Genomic DNA, 23,187 nt, shown 5'->3' on the forward strand with positions numbered 1-23,187 from the left:
ATCTGATTCCACCCTGTGGCCACTCATGGCTTACCAACTATGCGATGGATACCCACCACAAGATACAATGGTAAAGGCCATCTTACTCTACAGGAACAGATTTAAAGATGAAAGACTTTTCCTTGAAGAATTACCCTAGCTTCAACAAATTTGGTCATATGAAACTGCCTCAAATTTAAGAAACACTCATCCTTAGACCTCACCCAATTGCCAAGAGCACCAATCCCAGTCCACTAGGGGACACTATTTAGGAATTAAGACTTGCCATTGTTATTTTGCCTTAATCATTCTTACCTTATGTAATGCTTGCATGCGCATGTCAGTTTGTTCATTGTTCCCTGATGATGGTAATTTGACTTTTCCAAATATTAGAAATATTGTTACTCTGATTAATATATAGTATACATTATAACATCCTTAAGTAATATCATTATGAATAACCAATAGATAAGCCTCACTACCAGCATTCCTGTCATATCCACTTCACTACCATTCATGATCCCATTGAATCTTCGATGATGCACACCACTGCAACTTATGCATCAAAATACGATCTTTGTGTTCCTCACATTATATCATACAGTTACCTTAAGAGCTACTGTCTGCTGTAGCTCTCTAGACCTCTAATAAGAGACACTATGGTCTCACAGTGAAATTCGTGTACTACCTAATGACAATTACGTACATCAATGCCTAAGCAGGATTCAGAAACCACAGCCCGTTGGTTGGAGAGCATATCTGCTCTCTTAGCAAAAAAGTTCCACTTTTAGTCTCAAGAATAGGTTTTCTGAATTACTTAAAAAATAGGTAAAAATGCAACAAAAATATATATAAAAATAAAAACAAAAAATCCTTGGCCCTACCCATGTACTGTGAGCCCCACTAATGTATTATAGGTTTACAAATATGTTGTGGTGGGAATCACAACTTCTTTTCTTGAAATATCAGTCACCATTCTTTGATTATTGATATCCAGAGATTGATTTGCTGTAGTCTAATTACCTAAATAGTGAGTGAGATCATCTTCCATGGACTAGATAGTACGGTTCAGCTATGAAACTTCATTATTCATAAATCCAACAGGCATCCCATGTTGGGTGTTTAATGGAATGAAATGAAGAACAGTTTAATGCTTCCAATATCGCAGAGACATCTTCAGGGTGTACAGTATAAAATTGGAACACACACACACAAGCAACAAAGTAAATTGGAACTTAGTAGATAAAAGTCTCAGCTAGGAAAGGTAATACTCTTTCCTATTTTTTGAGAAGTTTAGCACATCTATACTGATTTAAATGAGGTAACTTTTTAAGGACAACTGCAGCTTTTTTAAAAAAAAAAAAAAAAAAAGAAAAGGAAAACTCACGTTTGAATCATTGTGTGGTGTCATGGTCTGCGAGACTTGGTTGTTTGTATTCTTGATTACAGATGTATTTTTGTGTTATTCCTAAAGTGAATGTCAGATGATCATCTAGTCTGCCTATAAACATTGCTCTGTGGCTTAATTGGAAGAACAATAGGACATTGCACACTTCAGTTAAAAGCGACTTAAGGTTGATTCTCATCATGGTGAAAGGAATCTTTATTCGAATTTTTCAACTGTAGATGAGATAGCTGATCTTATTGCAGATAACAGGTTTTTTTCCCTCCCTGAAACTGGTTTTTCATCCTACCTATATAGACAAATTGGTCAACAGAACACATGCAATTTACATACAAAAAATTCTATTGGTGGTGATGATGTTTTGTGTGTTGGTAGCAACAATGAGTCTAAGGACTTCTTGTGGGTGTCATGTAATAATAGTATGCCAACTTGTAGGAAGAACAAGGAGCGCTATACACACATGGAAAGTGTGTATATTGGAGTTCCTAAGGTACAGTGATTGTAGTTTTCTTTTTTTTCAGAATTCTGACAATTTTTTCTGATCTGCCTCAGACATAGTGAATAGTGATTACATTACTATAGTCTGTACATCTGTATGTAAAGAAGGTTGAGGATTATGGAGATGTTAAGTATTTTGTTAATTCTGTTGTAATTGTAGACATTAGATAAGAACACATTCTCATCTGATGTGTAGCATATATGTTTAAGTTCATTGGTGAGAGATGTCTCATTGGAATAGAGACTGATGGCTGTATTAGTTAGTTTTAATAATATTATATTGTTCAATGGGGGATGGGATGATGAGAAAGTTTGTGAATATATCTGCCATTGTGATTATGAATAGGTTTCAGTGTACCATAAAAGAAAAGGTAGATAATATATATCTACCATTTGGAAGATATATATTATTATGGTATCTAGAAAGGTTAGACTTATTAAATAATATGGATGTGTTCAACTTCCTGAAATGTGACAAACAGTAATTCTTAGATTTGCAACCTAGGATTCCATCCATGGAGGATGCTCTTCTTAGTCAGGATAATTCTAGACTTGAGTCCACTAAGTTTTGCTTCTTGTGTATTTGTTATAATTTATATTATGCCTCCAGTTGTTTCTGTGAGAGAGAGATGAAATATTGGAAGCATTAAACTGGTGTTTATTCATTCCTAGTATTGTTTTCATTCCATTAGACATCTAGCATAAGTTCTAAACACACAAACTGACTTTCCTTCTCCAAATCAACAGTTTAGACCAGAAGACCATCTGCCAGAATGCAACAATACAGTAGGATGTGTTAAAAAGGTGGCAGCGAGAAAAGTTAAGTGCTCAACCTAATATATTAGAGATTGCTTTAAATTTACACATAGTGTAATCTAGGTAGAATGGATTTTCTGTGAATAGTTTATGCTTGTTGATTTGTATTGTGACATAATATTTTAGTATATTTTGTCAGTATTCTCTCTCTGCAGTTTTATGTTCCAAAGATGGTGGCCACAATTCAGTTTGCAGATATATTATTACCCCAAGACCTCATGGAGTCAAAGACTCATCTGGGGGGTCATTTTATCACACACACAGCTCATCATACCATGCTTTAAACACACTCAGACTTCTTGCAGACACCACACTCTCGGGCAAGGCATTCCAATCATTTACAACTCTGCATGAAAAAAAAACCTGCTTCTCACACCCTCTTTATACAGTTTACCAGGGATGACCTCTGGTTCTCCCACTATTTTCTCTAGAACTCCTCCAGCATTGATCCAATAACAACACCTTACTAACTTGTATGTCTATCATATCTTCCCCTCTTCCTCCTGTCCACCAGACTGCAAATTACATCTTCTCAATCTTTCCTCATACTCGACATTCCAGAGGTTAGAAACTACCTTAGTCGGTTGCCTTTGGACCCTTTCCAACATCTCTTCATCCTTCTGAAAACCAGGTGACCAAATCGGGGCACAATAGTCCATGTGTGGCCTAATCAAAGCCCTATATAATGGAAAAAGAATCTCCCTACTTCTACAAGTCAGTGTCCTCTGCATCATTCCCAGAGGCCTTTGTGTTGTCTTCACAATTTTGGTTATGTGTCCCCTAAATTTCAGATCCCTATCCACTATCACCCACAGATCTCTTATTTCCTCCACCTCCAACAATATATTCTCACCAAGCATAAATTCTGTAAATTCTGCATCCCATCGTTGTTTTCCAAATTTTAAAACCTTACATTTTGCAACATTGAACTCACATCCCCATTTCCGATACATTAGCACCTGGCCTATTATCATTTAAGGACATTTCACACAACATACAACAAGTGTTTGTTGTGTGTGGTTCTTACAGCATATTCAATTCTGGTTAGAAATGTGACAAATAAGAGACCTGGGAGATAATGTCTGCTTAAAATGTAGAAAATGGGAAGAGCTCGGCGATATGGAAATTAGCATTACAGACTTGGAAAGCATAATGTTTGTAATGAGTGAATGCTGCCTGAGAGAGAGAGAGATGAGTATTATGATTGAGGGTGAGGAAGAAGAGCATCATGTGAATGAGGATATAAAATTAGAGATTATAGTAGATTTGGAAGATGGTGTTGATTGGGCTGGTGAATGTCAAGTGAGAGTAGGTTGCTTGGAGAGTGAGAGGTAGAAGTGGAATGTATGAGGAATGAGTTCAGAAGCATAAAAGAAGAAATTAGGTAACTGGAAAGAATGGATGTGATGTTGAAGGGGAGTAGGAGTGATAGTTATTGGAATAATAGAAAGAGAGAGAGAGAGAGAATAGCAGAACTAGGGGAATGAGAGGAAGGCAAGAGAAATGCAGGGTATGGGGATAGAGAGATGACAGGACGGCATGTGAGAGCAATGAGAGAAAGTGTCAAGAGGTGTGATCTATGGAGATTCTATGATCCGTGAAGTGCAAAATAGAATGACAGAGGAGTGTTTTTCTGGAGGAATGATAGGCAATTTGACTATGACAATTAAGCAAGGTGAGAGTGGATGACATGATTATGATGGTGGATATGAATGACTTGAGAGGCAGTTTGAATCAGATCGTGAAGAGATCTGAGGTTAATGCTTGAAGTTGTATGACAGAAAAGAGAGGGGGGGGGGATGATAGTATGTTACTTTGGAGTGATCATGCAAAGCTGAAGAAGAGTATCAATAATGAATAGCAAAATAGCTGGCAAGTGAGTGTTGGTGTAGGGAAACGAGTTATCAGGGTGGATGGTAGGGCAGCTTATTAGGGAATAGTAACTTTGGAGAAGGGGGAATAATAATAATAGGTATTGAAATGCTGACAATGCATTAATGCAGTGGTTCCCAAACTTTTTCATTTCATGGCACCCAAAGTCAGAACATAGGCCTACATAACAATTGCAGTGCACAGTTGGTGCAGTTATTTTAGTTTAAATATTGGAATATTTTGTGGTGCTGTGATGCACAGTTTGGGAACACTGCATTAATGTTTCTTTTTTATACGAATACTAAGAGTATTAGTAACAAAGGAGATGAATTGGTTGCACTGGTAGCCTGAGCCTGTCCAAAGGTTAGTGGGATCAGTGAAACATGGTTGACAGAAGTAAAAGTAGTAGTTTATAGGATTTTTCATGGTGGAGTATTTCTATGAAGTTTATACTTCATGTAATATACATCTGTTATATTATCTGTAGACTGTTCCCCCCCCCCCCCAAAAAATGCTATTAGAGTATTCAAGGGCTAGGATGAATCTTTCCTATTTTGCTATTTCATCTCATCTTATGTGGAAAGGGCCTCTGCAACCCTACCACTTTCTTCTTGCAGTGACTTCACTCCAAAATGCTAATATGGTTGTCCTTATAACACATCTGATGCTGCATCGGCTGTCGTGCAGAATAATTAGAGCCACGTTCAGGGCTTAAGCAGAGGGTCCTGTTCGAGAAGTATATTACAGTCTCCATCAAAAGTCAGTGATGCTGTGAATGAGGAACACAGAAGGTATAAGATTAATCTTAGAAGGGAATGTTTGGGGTCTACAGATGGGTACTGTTGAGATTGTCTGTAAACAGATGAATAGGTATAAAATTGACATCCTGGGAATTACAGAGACCAAATGGAATGGAGGTCACTTAAAAAGACAGGATGGTAAGCTTGTTATTTATTCAGGTGGTGACTCAAAACATCCTAGGGCAGCTGTGATAGCTCAGGCAAGAAGCCTTCTCAGTTATAACCCAATTAATGGTAGGATACTTTCTATTAGACTTAAGGCTCGGCCTACCAATGTATCAATTGTGGTACTTTATGCACCCCACACTGATAGGCCAGAAGAAGAGAGTGAGGAATTCTTTGAAAACTTACAAACTGTTTTGGACTGCCTACCTATCTTAGGGGACTTAAATGCAAAAGTGGGAAAGAGTATGAGAGTCAGGCCGAAGTGTGGCATGTTTTGTCTGGGTGAATGTAAAACCCATGGTGAAAGACGGTTGGAATTTGCCTGTGCTAACAGATTAGTTATTACCAATACCTGCTTCCAGAAATATCCACAACAGACCTATACTTGGACATCTAACATTAATAGGTCAAGGCACCAGATTGATTATCCTTGTTCTCCAGTGGTGGAAGACAAGCATCTGTGATGTGCATACTTGTCCTGGAGCAGAATGTGGTACAGACCATCAACTAGTAAGAGCCAATGTAAGACTAAGACTGAAAACTTTCACATCAGGAACATCCCACTAGATTGGATGTTAGAGTAATTCCTAGTGGATTCAAGAAGAAACATCAACTCGGTTGGATGATTTTTTGGATTCTCTGGGAAGGAGTCAAGGTGATAATACAGGATATAGTGAAGAAGTATCTCGGCCCAATAAGAAGACTAAGAGACCCATGGATATCATATTCAACGTGGGAACTAATCAAAAGAAGGCGATTGGATAAACAAAGAGCCGGGGACTGAAGAATACAAGAGATTACATAGAGAAGTCAGAAGAGCCATCAAGCAGGACAAGGAAAAATTCTATATTAATAAATATGAAGAAATAGAGTTCCAGATGATGAGGCACAATTATAAAAGGATGTTTTATTTAGTTCATGACTTAAAGCACAAGTTTAAGCTTAAATTCAATGTCATCAAAGACAGGAATGGAGAATTACTAACAGAAAAGTTGGAAATCATAAACAGGTGGAAAGAATACTGTGAGGAACTGTACAGCAGAGTGGATAAAGAAAATTTAGAGGAGCCCTCTACCAAAAAAAATCCGATTTAGAACCCCCTCCACTTATGCATGAAGTTGAAAGAGCAGTTAAGCAGCTTGACAGCAATAAGGCCCCAGGTGCAGATGAAATCCCAACAGAGTTAATTAAGCCCACAGAGGATGGAGGGATAAGAGTGTTTTAAATTAATTACAAGGATATGGTAGACGGGATCATCGCCTAGAGACTGGAAGAAGTCGGTTTTCATACCACTACATAAGAAGGGAGATATGAAGGCTTGCAAGAACTATTAGTTTAACATCTCATGCAAGCAAAATTTTATTGAAGATCGTGCTAAATAGGATTGAAGCCAAAGTTGAGGCAGAGATGCCCAAGGAACAAGCAGGTTTTAGGAAAGGTAAGGGCACCAGAGATCAGATCCTTTGCCTTAGACAGATCATAGAAAAATATAAAGAATTCAGACTCCCTATGGTAATGTGTTTCTTATACTACTCTCAAGCTTTTGACTGTGTTGACTATGTGAAACTGTGGGAAGTAATGAAAAGAATGGGTTTTCCTCACACACTATCAGTTTGATAGCCAACTTGTATAGGGAGCAAGAAGTCACGGTAAGAACAGGTGTTGGATTGACTGACTGGCTTCGAGTCGTAAAAAGGAGTTAGGCAAGGATGTTTACTTTCTCCTCCCTTGTTAAGTATATATGTGGAGAACATCATGCTTGAAGCATTGGATGAGATCAGGACAGGAATTAGGATAGGAGGTAGATTGATCAGTAATCTGAGGTCATTACAAAGGAGTACTGATGATACAGTACTCCTTTTTAATGACATGGAAGAACTATGACTAATTCTTGACAAAGCTAACAAGATCAGTAATAATAGAGGACTTCAACTCAATCCTAGCAAGGCAAAGATAATGGTTCTCAAAGAAAATACAAACAGAGAAACTCTTGAGGAACAAGTGTACCTTAATGGAGAAAGAATTGAGGAAATTAGCAAGTTTGAGTACCTGGGCTCCATTATTAATGTGAAGAATTGCTGTTCAGAAGATGTCAGAAAAAGGTTAGGAATGGCTAAAACAACAGTCAGAGAACTGTTGATGAGGCACACTGTCTAAAATCTGGAAGATGAATCTATCTCCATGGCAACAAAGTTGAGGATTTGAGAAGCAGTTCTTTTTCCAACAGCTACTTATGGATATGAGACTTGGAACCTTAAGAAGTCAGATAAGAAACAGATATCTGCTTTTGAGATGTGGTGTTGCAGAAGGCTGTTGAGGATTTCATATACTGAAAGGCGTACAAATGAATGGGTGTTAGAAAAGATGAGTAGAACTTTAAGGCTCCTTGAGGATATTGACAGAAGAATGGAAGGGGGACTTCTCAGAACAGTAATAGAAGGTAAAGTTCCTGGAAAAGTGGAAAGGATAGACCATCAATGAAATGGATGGATGGTGTGTGTGGAGTAACTGATCTTCAGAGAGTTGTGGCCTCCAGAAAACAAACAACAGGACTACATGATGAGGTTTAGTGTGGCACATCACCGAGCATCAGATTGACCATACGACATCTGTAGATGCTCAGTGAACATAGAGACAGAATTACTATAAATAAGTATTACTATGGTGGTGGTGGAGTATTACTTATAATAAGTGATGAGTTATGTCCTCTAAAAGTGGAGAATTTGGAGAGCAATGGCATTAATGGTTTTAAGAACGGATGATGTGAGGCTATATGTGAGGTGGGCAGGATATATATTTAGTGGGATGTGGTTATACGCCAGGGAGCATACAGAGTGAAGAGCAGGAGATGTATAGGTAGTTGGATGTGGAGAGTACAAAAAGAATGATTGTTGTGGGTATGGCTCCAGAAATCCACTTGCCCACTCATCACAAGTTAGTTACCAGAGACAAGTGGTGAATGAATTTTCAGCCTCGTTCTAAATGTGTTCAAAATATATTGTCTTATTTTCGTCTCTCTCTTTTTTGCCACTTGAAAACATCTCATTCACTATCAAGTTATTTGATCACAGCAGTCTCGAATGAATGTAATAAAGAAGTTTTGTTTTCAATCTGGATATAGTATAATTAATTTAATAAGTTAATTCTTAGTAGTTTGCCTTTGCTAAAAGTTACTTGGCATTAAGATACTCTCAAAGATGTGCTTCACTGTTGTTTCTAAAATATGAAATAATTCATATCTCTGACAGCAGGTGGCACTATTCATCTCTTGCCCTCTGTTAAAAACTTAAGTCCCTACCATGCATTGCAGATTAATTATGAAATAAATAGTCAAGTATTCTCAAACATTTCATTTCATATAACATGAAAGTCATCATCATTGTTATAAAAATCAGAGATACCGTTAAACAAAAAAATTAATTTAAAAAGACAGATTTTCATTTGTTTCACTACCAATCTTCTTCTTTCACTACGCGTTATTCCCGCTTCCTATGCAGGGTCTGTGTGTTACTTAGATGCGACTACTTGTTAGTACCACTCTAACCGACCTGTTGCCTAGTCTGCCACTTGGGGGGATATATTTTTTGGCTGTAGAAGTGTATGTTCACGGGGCCGGTTTGCCTTCTTGCAGGATGATAAACGCCAGATAAACTGGCAGAAAAAACCCTACTGCCCGTGCCCAAGACCGACTAACTTGGCTATGCCTGAGGAAGATCCTCAAATTCCTCACTTCTTCGACGGGAATCGAACCTGGGACACTCCTTCCCCAGGCATATGGTTGCGAAGCGCAAAGCCACTTGGCTAACTGCGCGGAGTTGTTTCACTACCAATGGTAATACAAAATTACACAAATTTATAATCTCATTTTCCCAGCACCCTCTTTAACCATTAAGGAGGCATACAGTTGTAATGCAATATTGGTGTAAACTTATTTTCACAATTCAGAACATTAATTAGCTTAGTGTAATTATAGTCTTGAACATTTTACAGGATTAAAAGGTTTTTTAATAGTATTATTTAAAAAAAAGAAACATTTCTTTTAAAAGACATGACGTCATGAAAAGTTAGTTTGGCTCCATTGGGTGTTAACCATTTTCTGTTGTTTTTGTGAATGTCATTATTTGTCTTTCCTATTGAATTATTTTAATGGATAATTTATATGAATTCACCCTCATTATAGACATCAAATGAAAGGAAATACAAACTACACTTTTTTTTTAAGCTTTCTTGAAACATGTCAAAACTGAAGAGGAAAGTAAGAGGTAAGGGACCAGAGGTATTAAAAACACTGGAGAAAAGAATTCTGTTATGGCTTCAACTAAAGATGGTTAAGACATGTTTTCCAAGACAAACGGCTCAAGAAATTCAAGTGGAATCTGCTATGAAGACATAGTTGCATTCTGTAATTTATAAAAATATATCCTGGGTCTGCTGAAAAATTCTAAATTCCTAAAGATGTCCAATGCACTTTTAAAATGAAGACATTTAGATTTTGTGAGACATTAAATTTTGACAAAAAATTCTGTGACATGGACTTTGCCAGAAATCACTTGGGTAAAACCTCTAGCTGTTTTCCAAAGAACAATGGATTCTAAAATATTTAAACACCTGAAGTGCCTTTTTTTAAATATGGCCTATTATGAAGCTAAATTCAAGAAACTGTTTACTCACTTCAAAATTACATAGGCTCAGTAGCGGATCAGTATTAAAATGACATGAAGTGTAAAGAATTTGGGTCAGTTGTTCAAAAGAAATTAGTTAAGGAAATCAAATCAAAGTGGTGAGTCTTCTTCTAGTAGGAGAGAGAGAGGTATGGGAATACTAGAAGAGAGAATAGCAGTAGAGGAGAGGGAATGAGAGAGACCTATGGGAATGAAAGAAGAGGAGAGAATGGAAACGATAAGAGAGAGGGAATGGTAAGAGGTATAATGTATGGTGACTCAATGATCCGTGGTGTTCAAGATAGGATGTGTGAGGAGTGTTTGCCAGGAGGTACAATAGAAGGGCAATTAAGAGAGGTGAAAGGGTGGATGAGATGATTGTGATGGTAGGAACAAATGACTTGAGTGGTGATGTAAGTTGGGCAGTGAGAGATATGAGATTTTTGCTTGAGGCTGTACAGAAGAAGATAGAGAGAGGAAAAAATAGTGTGCATGTTGCCTAGGTATGATGATGACGAGCTGAGGGACAGATGTCTTAGGCAACATGTAACAGAGGGAACAAGAGGTTCAAGAGTTATGGATTTGGTTATAGCATCGGAAGAGTTGATAATAACTGAGATGACATCTCACCCACCAGTGGAGAGAGTCATATGGTTTTGAAGAGCAGCAATATTGAATGACATAATAGTTAGAATGTGTGACAAGAGAGGACTGGTATGTATGGATGCTTGGAGTGCGTTTGAAGAAAGAGAGGAATTGTATGCGAGAGACCGCTTACATTTGAATGAGGAAAGACGTGGGCATCTGAAGAGATTGCTGTTCTGAACGAGTCAGTGTGTCCCAGGGAGGATGATAGCACGGGTGGCCTCTTGTGGGAATGGATACTTGGGAGAAGGGAGACGACATCAGGTAACACTGAGCCCAGTGGAGTCTAGAGGGGATAATGCTGGGTATAGAAACAGTGGCACATATATGCCTTATACTAATGCCAGGAGTATCCGGAATAAGGGAGAGGAATTGGTGGCGCAGAAAGCAAGAGGATATAATAACAGGAATAGAAGTTGCTGGGTACAGCATTTTTTGGCAGGATAGGAGGGGAAAGCGTGGTGGTGTGGGTACTGCTTATGATAAGTGATGACTTATGTCCTCTAAGAGTGGAGGCTTTGGAAGGCAGTGAGACAAATGATTTTGAGAGCATATGGTGTGAGGTAGAGGTGGGAAAGACAGGATATTTAGTGGGGTGTTGCTACAGACCAAGCAGCACAGAGGATGTGGACCAGGAGATGTTTAGACAGTTAAGTTTGGCAAGTGCAAGAAGAATGATTGTTATTGGAGATTTTAACTACAGTAGTATAAATTGGAGAGAGGAAGATGCATGTAGCAATAGGGGAATGGAATTTCTAGAATTCTTGAGGGACAAATGTCTTAGGCAACATGTAACAGAGGGAACAAGAGGTTCAAGAGTTTTGGATTTGGTTATAGCATCAGAAGAGTTGATAATAACTGAGATGACATCTCACCCACCAGTTGGAGAGAGTCATATGCTTTTGACTTGGAAAATGAATAGACATGCAGGAGTATCAAAGAGACGGGAACTCATGTGAAATTATAAAGCAGGTGATTATAATAGTCTTAGACATCAACTTCAGGAAGTTTCATGGAGGGAGGAATTAGAAGGCTGGGATATCATTAGTGTGTGAGAAATTGTGAAAGAACGTTGAATGAGGAAGAGGACACAATTTGAAGTAAAGTGACAAATTGTGTCCTCAAATGGAGACAATCAATATTAAACAGGAATTGCATGCGAAAAAGAGGCTATGGAAGAGATATAATGAGACAAGTGAAGAGAAGATGCATGAAGAATATAAGACACAGGCCAGAAGAGTGACTAGTGTGGTAAGGAAAGCGAAACTGGAATATGAGAAGAGATTGGCCCTAAGATCCAAAGACAATCTTAGGGAATTTTTTAGCCATGTGGCCAGTAAGAGGAGAAATGACTGTGGAAGGATGATATTGTGGGATAAAAATGGGAATAGAGTGACTGATGCAGAGGACATAGTGGAATTGTTCAAAGAACACTTTATTGGAGTATTTCATCCTGGAGGAGTCAGTTTTAATGCTAGAGTGATAGGGCAGGTTCAAGGTTTAGAGGTACAGGAGGAGAGTGTGTTTCAGATACTGAGTACTCTGGATGTCAGTAAAGCTTTGGGACTGCATGGTATTTCACCACGAGTTTTGAGAGAATGTGCTAGGGAACTGACAGTGCCTTTAACCTGGCTTTTCAATGAAAGTCTGGCTGCGGAAAAGATACCCAGGGAATGGAAGGAAGGAACGATAGTGCCATTGCATAAGGGTGGTAACAGGTTGGAAGTGTCTAATTATAGGCCAGTTTGTGTGTCATCAGTAGTTGTTAAGATCTTGGAGAAGGTAGTGAGGGACCGTATACAGCATTTGGCGGTTGAGGGTAATGTTATCTGTGAGAGTCAACATGGATTTGTGAAAGGGCGCTCTTGTTTTAGCAATATGCTAGCCTTTTATAATAACGTTACAAGAACATTAGATGAGGGAAAGACATATACTGCAATTTTCTTAGACTTAGTGAAGGCATTTGAGAAGGTGCCACATGATAAGCTGATATTTAAGTTGCAGCACATGGGTCTGGATGTCAGATTGGTCAACTGGATTCAGGATTGGCTGTCTGATAGGTATTAGAGAGTTGTGTATGGTGGAGCAGTTTCATGGAGGCAGAGAGTCACAAGTGGCGTCCCACAGGGCTCAGTACTAGGACCTATATTGTTTAACCTTTATATCAATGACATTGTCCGTGGATTGCAAAGGAATATTCAGTTGTTTGCGGATGATGCGAAGCTGGGAAGGATTATTAGTAATAGTGCAGATGTGGTAGCCCTGTAAGAGGATTTGAATGTGCTAGATAGATGGGCAAATGAATGGGGGTATCGGTTTAATGCAGCAAAATGTAAGGTCTTGAGGTTTGGGACACATTGATGGGACATTGCATACTCTATGGGAGGAGTTAAACTGGAGGAAGTAGGAGAGACAAGAGATCTGGGTTTGATGATTGATAGAAACCTGAAATTTAGGGGACATATTGCAAAGGTAGTGAAGGTAACACAGAGGATTGCTGGAATAATGAGAAGGACACTGACCTGCAGAGATAAAAGGGTTATCATTCTGTTGTATAAGTCTATGATCAGACCACATTTAGACTATTGTTCTCAGATTTGGTCCCCAGGATTTGAAGGGGATAAATTAACTGTGGAAAGGATACAGAGACGGATGACAAAGATGGTTTCAGGACTGTACAATTTTGGTTATGAGGATCGGCTGAGGGAATGTGAACTGCAGAGTTTGGTGGATAGAAGAAGGAGAGGTGATATGATTGAGACTTTTAAACTGTTGAGAGGTGGTTACAGGGTTGACACTGGGGAGTTCTTTTGCTTGGTTGAACAGTGGGAGGGAGTGATGACAAGAGGCCATCCCTGGAAGTTATGAAAGGAAACTGTGAGCAAGAGGGTGAGGAGTGGTTTCTTTGCATGGAGGGTGGTTGAACCACGGAATGCATTGCCTGATGGAGTGGTGAGAACGAGAACAGTGAATGAGTTTAAGGAGTGGTATGATAGACTTTATGTTTCTTAGGGGGGAACCTCCCCTCGATGAGTCTTTTGACTCCATGGAGGCCTGAATAATAATAATAATAATACTTCTACAGATATTTCAAATGGAAATAAACTCTTCTGCTATATATGAGATGCAGAGATAAAAATTGGAATTGGATTTGTATGTATAATTCCTCCTCAAAATTCAATTGTAGTGTACTTCAATAGATAAGATAGTGACATTAACAAACTTTTCTTGTCAAAAGACTAGCAATTGGTTAACAAGTTTGAAACCGAAGTAACTTGCTGGAAAAAACAGTGGGCTAGTTGGCAGGATTAAAGAGAAACATACCAGACCTTAGAAATGATTGCACATGATTTGAATTTGGCTTTTTGAAATTCTGTTAAAGACGTTCCATTTGTTGCTGAAATGAAATGGTGGCAGTGGTGTGTGTACAGTATGTGTATGTATATATAATATACACACACCACACCTTTTATTCATATTATGGTTTATTACATTTTTTTTTTGTGGCCAGTAGATTTAAGTGGTATTTCTGGATTCCTCATTATGGAAGATTTTAACTACACTAGTGTAAATTGGGAAGTACATGTAGTGGTAAGGAATGGAATTCCAGAAATTCTTGAGGTAAAAATTGTCTTAGACAACATGTAACAGTAACAACATGAGGTACAGTTGTTTTTGATTTGGTCATGTCATCAGTAGATTTTATTGTAACTGAGATGGCATTGCTGCTCTTGGTTTGAGAAAGTGACCATGTAGTTTTGACTTGGAGGATAAATAAATATGCAGGAGTATCAAGGAGAAATGAATTTATATGGAATTATAAGGAAGGTGATGATAATCTTAGAAATCACCTTTAGGCAGTTCCACAAATGGAGGAATTGGAAGGGTGAGATATCATCATTGCATGGGAACTAGTAAAGAAATATTAATTAGCAGCAGTAGCTAGCTGGATATCTCAAGTGAAAAAGACAGCACACTTTGGTGTAATGAATGACAAACAGTATTAAACAGGGACTGCAGATGAATAAAAATAATGAAAGAGATATAAGGAGTGGAGTGGAGAGCAGATGCATGAAGAATATGAGATCAAAGTATGTGAGATATGAGATTTTATCTGGGTCAGGAGAATGATTTTGGTGGATCTTGAAGGTTCTAACAATTGGCGGAGAAATCTGAAGAGAGGAAATCATCCATCATGACACATACTGAGTTAGCAACAAGTGAGAAAGCCAGAATTGAATTGCAGAAAAGAAGGCATACTTAAGAATGACAGTGTACCAAGTAGGCCCATACACTAAACCCAATCAAATGCTTTTGAAATGTCAAAATCTGTCTTTGTTATTACAGAAATCAGTTGAATATTTTGTATTGAATTTAATTGAGAATCGACAGATGCATGTAGTACTTATATAGTATCAAAATTATGAATTTTCATAGTCTTTCTGAGAGTTGTTACAGTCATCTGTATCAGATAATTCTACTACCTTTTCATGTTCCTCATCATTTTCTTGTCAATTATTTTTAGTTTAAGGAACTTTGATTATGGCTAATTGCATGACATGTGCTAAACATAATTGACGATTTTCATTGATCAGTTTTACCACTTTCTTTATTACAGAAACTCCATCTGTTGTATTAGATATAATACTTCTAAAGGAAATATGAAATTCTTTCATTTTGTTTTAAAGAAGGGTGAGCAACTTTTAGCAGGCATAGAACCATGAATACAGTGTAAACCAAAGTTCCAGCATTTATTATCACTTGCATGGACAGTGATGTTCGTATACTGTAATGTGGGGCAGGTAGTAACGTTCTTAACAGCCACCCACTGATCGCTTGGTTAAACTACATCTTTTCCATTTGATTACCTGTTTGTTAGTTTTTTTCTGCATATTCCATGAACCAGTTTTTCATATTGTCTTTGATAATTTAAGAATGTTTTTGTATCCATTTGTGATTAATAATTTTCAAAGATCTTCAGAGGTACAAAATTTACTTAAGTGGAATCCATCTCATGCTGTTACATGTGCTACTAAAGCAGAAAAAACGCTATTGTTAAACTATGATGTAATTTTTTATCAAGAATTAAAATCAGTCAGCATCAGCAATTTCAATTGAGGTTCCATGCTGTACCATCAGTTTTCTTTTCCTCTTTTTAAATAGGCTAATTTTGTAATGACTTTTAAGATGGTTATGCAAGCTGCTAATTCTTCCACCAGCTGCTTTGATTTTTTTAGTACTGTTAATGCACACCAACATCTACCACTTTGGTATGTTTAAAATAATATCACAGGCACATTTTTACATGTGGCTACAAAAAATAAATAAATTCTTTTCAGTATCTCCTTTTATTAAATATCGAGTCACGTGAATAGTCTAATTCTTACCCTTGAATTTTTGGCTATTCGACACAATATGTAAATAACTGATACTACTCCCTGTTCCCTCCATGATCATTCTGAGAAATGCAGAATTGTGGAACATAATTTTGTCTGTAATGTATGGTGTCAAAAGTAATATATTTGATTAGTCATAGTTGCAGACTATGACTGCAGCACTGAGAATCAGTGTTTGATTTTTTTATTTGTCAAATTACACTGTTATGATGAATCCCTTTTATGTCCTATCTTTGAAACTGTAACACATTTTTATTGGACAATGACAAGTGCTTCCACTGAAACTTTCTTGGGGGGGGGGGGGGGCATTTGTTTATTTTAGGATATATCAGAAACTAATAATTAAGGGAAATTTTATATTTGCTTTGGAAATTTAAACCAAACAGTAATAATAAAATGCTCATATATTTCATGGAAATGATCCTGCTAGTGAAAAACATCTCCGCCCACAGACCCCACATAGCACATCTGCATACAAAATAGTTTTATCATATCATTAAATACAGCACATAGAGCCAATTCACTGTATTCGGTGAAAGAGTAATTATAATAGCGTAATTAGAACAACTAGAATTTATTCTCTCTCTAGTTAAAAACATCCCCCACTCAGTCAGCATGCTGCAAACCAAATGAAGTTTTATTGTAACATTAAGTATGATGTCCTAATAGCCTCTTTCAAAGTAATTGATAAGGAAAATTTATTAATTCATATATACTTCACGAAGTGCAAAAACAAATGGATTTATGTATTGCAAATTTTCAAAAGCACTACCTGGAAGCTGTTTAAAGAGGATGTAAGCAAGGGAATGAGAAGCAAGTTTTTGCATGAAGAGTTGTGAATGACTGGAATGCATTACCTAAGAATGTGGTGCCTGCAGAGCATTTGAATATATTTAATGCACAGTATAATGAGCTGTGTGTATGACAAAGAGACCTCCTGCAATGAGTCGTTGACTAAATGGGGATCTTGGGATGGTATTATTTCAAAAGCCAAACACGAGATTGTATTCCTGTTTTGAAACTTGTGAAAGTTTTGTAAAATTTGACCTGAGAGCTTACAAAAATATGTTGAATCTTTAATATCAACTTTTCCTATGTAATTTTACATTGCTGAAATAAACCATTTGGCTCTTTCTGTAGTAATTATTTTTATGCAGTGACTGAGTTCATTTACAAAAAAAAAAAAAAATGCACCAATAAAAGGTGAACATATGAGCACTTAGTCAGTGGTCATGTTCTTTTAAGTAGTGCAAGCTGATGGTAACTCTGGTGCCAAGGATTGTAATCCCATAAGTCCTCAGGTCAAATTTTATGAAACTTTCATAAGTTTCTACAAATATTAGACTTTAAAATAATGTTGGTTCTTTAATACCCACTTTTCATATGTAATTTTACATAGCCGAAATGAAGCCATATGGCTCTTTTTTTAATAATAATAATAATACTTTTTTTCTTATTGATGACTTGAAATAAGGTGAAATAAGATAACATTAATTTGATTCTTTAAAGATACTTGTGACATTAGGATTATAAAATATATACACGTTTACAAAAGAATATTATTTAATTTGCCAAATATTTCAGTCTGAATATTACAGACCGTCTTCAGTGGCTACATAGGAATAGTTCTAAAAAACAAGGTGGAATACGAACAATTGATCATTCACAAATAAAACGAGCCATGTGATGTCATATCACTAAGTATTAAAAGCGTAAACATTTTTTATCAGAGTCATGATTAAAGATATTAATTTAGAAATTCATGTAATAATCTTAAATAACATTAGACTAATATAGGAAATTTAAAAAAAAAATAAAAATAATAATTAATGTGTTATCCTGATTAAACTTTCCCAAATTTTTGATCCAGGTATACAGTCATTATGATTCAAGTTAGGACAGTGAAGTAAGGCCTCCACACTTTCTTTAAATAAACATTCAAATTTATAGCGACATCTGTGTTGGAGGTGAGTGTTGGACCAAAGGATGTTGTGGCTTGTTTCCATTACGTGCTGAGCTAATCCAGATTTCTCGGGTTTGTTGTAGTGAATGGATGATTGATGCTCTTGAACTCTTTTTTCTATAGAGCGTCCAGTTTGTCCAAAGTAGGAAAGATTACAGTTACATGGAACTTGATACACACCAGGTAGAGACATAGTTGCGGATTTATCTTAAGAAGAAGGAAAATGGGTGAATAATTTGTTAATAGGTGTATAAGTGGCTGGTAAATCATATTTCTTCAGAATTCTTGAAATTGGTTCTGAAATCCCGGAAATGGAACTCAACGTATTGAATCTTTGCTGTTTTGCGTTGGCTTGTAAGAATCGAAAAGATGTTGTGTACTTTTTTCGAAGAAGCTATTTACATTCATGTGATGTTTGATAGTCGAAAGTTCTTTCTGTGATAAATGAGAAGTTGAACAATGTTTTTTTTTTTATATAATAAATTTAGTTTAATCCTTTATCCAAGTGTGAGCAAACAAAGTTTGCACCTGAAAATATTTTCAGGACTGGGGTAAGGTAGTACAACACCGGGAAACTCGTAGCAATGGTGGAGCAAGCTACCATCACTCCTGTCCCAGTATCTCCCATAATGCAAAACACATCTCCATGCGGATATGTATAATGTTATGCATTAAGGGAAGGGCCACTACCCAGACTAGTTTTGACCTTTATTGAGGTCTCTTCAGTGGGAGCCAGGCCCAGAGTTGGAGATACGGCAGAAGCAATAGCGAAGTCATCTTTACCTATAGGAGTTGTCTGCCACATATTTATTAAATTACTCTGGATTTAGAGAAAGATATTGAAAGTTTATTTTTCACTTGTTTAGACTATAATAAATTTAGTTTAATCCTTTATCCAAGTGTGAGCAAACAAAGTGTGCATCTGAAAATATCTTCAGGAGTGGGGAAAGGTAGTACAACACCGGGCAACTCGTAGCAAAAGTGGAGCAAGCTACCGTCACTCTTATCCCAGTATCTCCCATAATGCAAAACACATCTCTTTGCAGATATGTATAACGTTTTGCATTAAGGGAAGGGTCACTACCCAGACTAGTTTCGACCTTTATTGAGGTCTCTTCAGTGGGAGCCAGGTACAGAGATGGAGATACCAAGCAGAAGCAATAGTGTGGTCAGTATAAAGCATATAAATACCGTTGTTTCTATTCCCATCATTATCATCTCTAGACTCCACTGGGCTGAGTGTTACCTGATGTTGTCCCCCTTCTCCCAAGTATCCATTCCCACAAGAGGCCACCCCTGCTGCCATCCTCCCTGGGACACACTGACTCGTTCAGAACAGCAATCTCTCCAGATCCCTACGTCCTTCCTCATTCAAATGTAAGCGGTCTCTCACATACAATTCCTCTCTGTCCTCAAATGCACGCCAAGCATCCACATATTCCAGTCCTGTCTTGTCACACATTCTAGCTATTATGTCATTCAATATTACCGCTTTTCTGCTCAGCTCATCATTATCATACCTAGGCAACACACACACTATCTTTCCTCTCTCTATCTTCTTCCATAAAGCCTCGAGCAAAAATCTCATATCTCTCGCTGCCCAACTTACATCGTGATGGTAGGAACACGTCATTTGTTCCTACCATCACAATCAACTCATCCACCCTTTGACCTCTCTTAATTGCCATAGCCACTTTTTCTGTTGTTCCTCCTGGCAAACACTCCTCATGCATCCTAACTTGAACACCACGGATCATTGAGTCACCATACATTATACCTCTTACCATTTTCTCTCTCTTATTGTTTCCAGTCTCTCCTCTTCTTTCATTCCCATATGTCTCTCTCATCCCCTCTCCTCTACTGCTCCTATTCTCTCTTCTAGCATTCCCATACCTCTCTCTCATTCTTTTTTTTTTTTTTTAATTTTTTTTTTGAATATTTTATTTCAAAAGACACGTGATCACAAAAATTTAATTTTCTTCCATTTCTTGGTCTCATGCCTCTTCTATCATCGTTACAAGACTTTGTTGCAGTTTCACAAGTAAAGCTGTAGCAGACCTCACTAGAGAAAGATTTTTCTGTACTACTTCCACATCCCTTTCCTTCTCTAGTTTTTTGCATTTACTTAACCTAGTTATGATAAACTGTGACTGCCTTTTTTTTTTGCTTTATGCCCTCTATTTTCTTCATTGTTTCCAATGTGTCCTTCCATAATTCTCAATTATATTTCAATGGAATATTTATCCTCTTCTCAAATTCAAATGCTGGGTCAGTTGTAAGTTCTTTCCCAGATGCTTTCCTGAAAGCTTTAGTCCACCGTGCTTTGTGAGGATTACGTTTCTTCTCGAACAGTTTATGGCATTTTGATTGACAAAATTTAAATAACTTGCAGTCATTACAAATAAACTGCATTCCATGGCCAGGATAAAGAGCCGATGAACAAAAGTAACATCTCTCGACTCTCATTGTTTAAGTTAAACATAATATACTATGACCATCTAAAGACAAAACTGATTATTGGGGATTTCAGTGCAGGTGGGACAGGAAGATATTTATCAAAGAACAGTTGGAAAATACAGTCTACATACACATTCTAATGATAATGAAGAGAAACTAGTAGATTTTTGCTATAATTAAACATGGTTATATCCTCTACATGCTTTCCTCATAAGAGATCCATAAAAGGACATGGATATTCTCAGATGGCACAGTATTTAATCAGATTGGTCGTGTGCTTATAGATAAAAGATTGGCATCAAGCATTATGGATGTAAGATCATATATAGGAGTTTGCTGTTATTCAGATCATTATCTAGTCAAAATTAAATATAAGTGCAAAATCTCAGTGGAGAAACAAGAAAGACGTGAAAGAGTGCAAATGTTTAACTTGCAAAGCTCAAAGAAACTGAAGTTAAAACCAACTTCCAGGACAAAATTAAAGAAAAAAATAGAGGCAGAAAACATAGAATAAGATGTAGAAAGAAGCTGGACATTTATTAAATAGTGGATTCTGAATACTGAGTAAAAAATTTGAGATATGAGAATAAACAAAAGAAATGATTTTGATGAAGAATGTGCTCAAGCAGTAATAAAAAGAAATAAAGCATATAAAGAATTTACTGCAATATGGACTATGATTAAAGAAAGTAAATATAAATAACTGAGATGAAAAGCAGATAAAATCTGTCAAAGGAAGAAAAGACGAGCCCCTTAATGAAATAATATGCATAATAGAACAAGAAATGAAGAATAAGGGACAGTCTTAGAGTTTATAGTGTGATTAAGCAAATTAATGGAGGATATAAGTTGGTACTAGATATATGCATAGATGGGACAATGAAACATGTTAACAGACAAAGAAAAAGTAAACAGATGGAGAAAATGTTTCCATAAATTGCTGAATAAAATGTTAGCTCTGCAACTCAGAACTATACAGGGTGGTTGAAAATTCCACGTACAAACTTTGAGGGGAGGTAGAGAACATCAAAATCAATCCTATCCACATAGGAAAGCATAACTGGAAATGCCACCCGAAAGTGATAGGTGGCGCTGTTCGCCAGCACTCTAGGTGAGCAATTGGGGCTTCCTCATTCAAACTTTCGACGTTGTGCGAAGAACATGAGGCGTTTTACAAACACTGAGATGCAGACATGCACCTCGTTTACCATATTATGTATCCAACTACTATTGAACTGTTCAGTTACACCTAATAAAGTTTTTTTACACTAATTACTGCCTTGTGTTATTTCTGTATCTTTGTGTTCCTGTTAGTACCTTCCAGTGGTGTTTCCGGTCATGCTTTCCTATGTGAATATGGTTGATTTTGATGTTCTCTACCTCCCATCAAAGTTTGTATGTGGAATTTTGAACCACCCTGTATACTAATTACTATTGAAGATGATTCTTTATAGCTACCATTAAGGCAAGAGCTTTACAATATAATACATTCACAAAGGAACAACAAATCTTCAGGAGTAGTCAAAATCCTAGCAGACTTGCTGAAAGCAGGGAAAGAAACTAGAAGACAAAATATAAGAATTGATTTTAACTACATGGAAGAAAGAGAAAATGCCAAAAGAATTCTATTCTTGGAAAATGCCAAAAGAATGGAGAAAGAGTCTGATCTGCCCAATACATAAGAATGATAAAACAGCTTGTGGAAATTTATTTTCTTTAGCGTATTGTGTACAGGTCTCAGAATATTACATACATATTACATAAAACAACATAAAAACAATTGTAAAAATCATATTATGGATCCATAATATGATTTTTACGCTCCAGGGATTTTGGGGTCAGTTTTTTAAAAAAAAAAGCCCTCTTTAGTGCCTGAGAATGAGTAGATAGTACACAATGTGATTGATATTCTTGATCCTGCTTCCGCATTCACAGCTTTTGGACCAGTTCCATTTAAGCAAGAGATGCTTACATCTTCCATGTCCTGCTCTGATCCGACCAATACTCTCCCCATGACTCGCATAGGTCGAAGTCATTGGGAGAGTATTGGTCGTTCATTTGTATTACACTCATCCAGGCAGGGTGCCTGGATTTCAGTCTTTGTGAGGTTTGGAAGGAAATGTCTTGGTGGATAGCAAAGAACTGTTTCCAGTTATTTTTGTCCATAATTTGCTTAAGGCTTGGGTCCTGCAAAGCGAAGGAGGAGCCATATTACTGAGAGTTAGGAGCCAGTAGCCAGGAGTAGATCTTAGAGCTCTAGAGATTATCCTCATAGTTTGATTCAGCTGGACATAGACTAAAGAAGTATGTTTGCTGTTCAGCCACACAGGAGCACAATACTCTGCTGTATAATAGACCAAAGACAGTGCAGTAGTACGCAGTGTGTTGGTATCAGCACCCCAAGAAGTACCAGCAAGTTTATTCATTATATTATTATGAGTTTTTAATTTTCCAGCATTATTTTCTAGATGATATTTAAATGTCAAACTTCTGGCTAGGGTAAATCCTAGGTATTTTGGATGATTGTTAA

General features: G+C 37.1%; 1 protein-coding gene and 1 pseudogene across 3 annotated transcripts in view; one reads left to right on the plus strand and one right to left on the minus strand.

The window, feature by feature from the left end:
- The window catches only part of LOC150099834 (leucine-rich repeat-containing protein 49-like), an 853,241-nt gene that overhangs the window by 573,815 nt on the left and 256,239 nt on the right, over positions 1-23,187 (plus strand). The gene's annotated exons all lie outside the window — the stretch shown is intronic.
- On the minus strand, positions 20,171-20,666 carry LOC150099835 (putative ribosome biogenesis protein RLP24 pseudogene; annotated as a pseudogene).

This window comes from Typopeltis vanoorti, chromosome 14 (genome assembly GCF_054136105.1).
Source record: "Typopeltis vanoorti isolate ZY-2024b chromosome 14, IOZ_Tvanoo_1.0, whole genome shotgun sequence".
Classification (NCBI taxonomy): domain Eukaryota; kingdom Metazoa; phylum Arthropoda; class Arachnida; order Uropygi; family Thelyphonidae; genus Typopeltis; species Typopeltis vanoorti.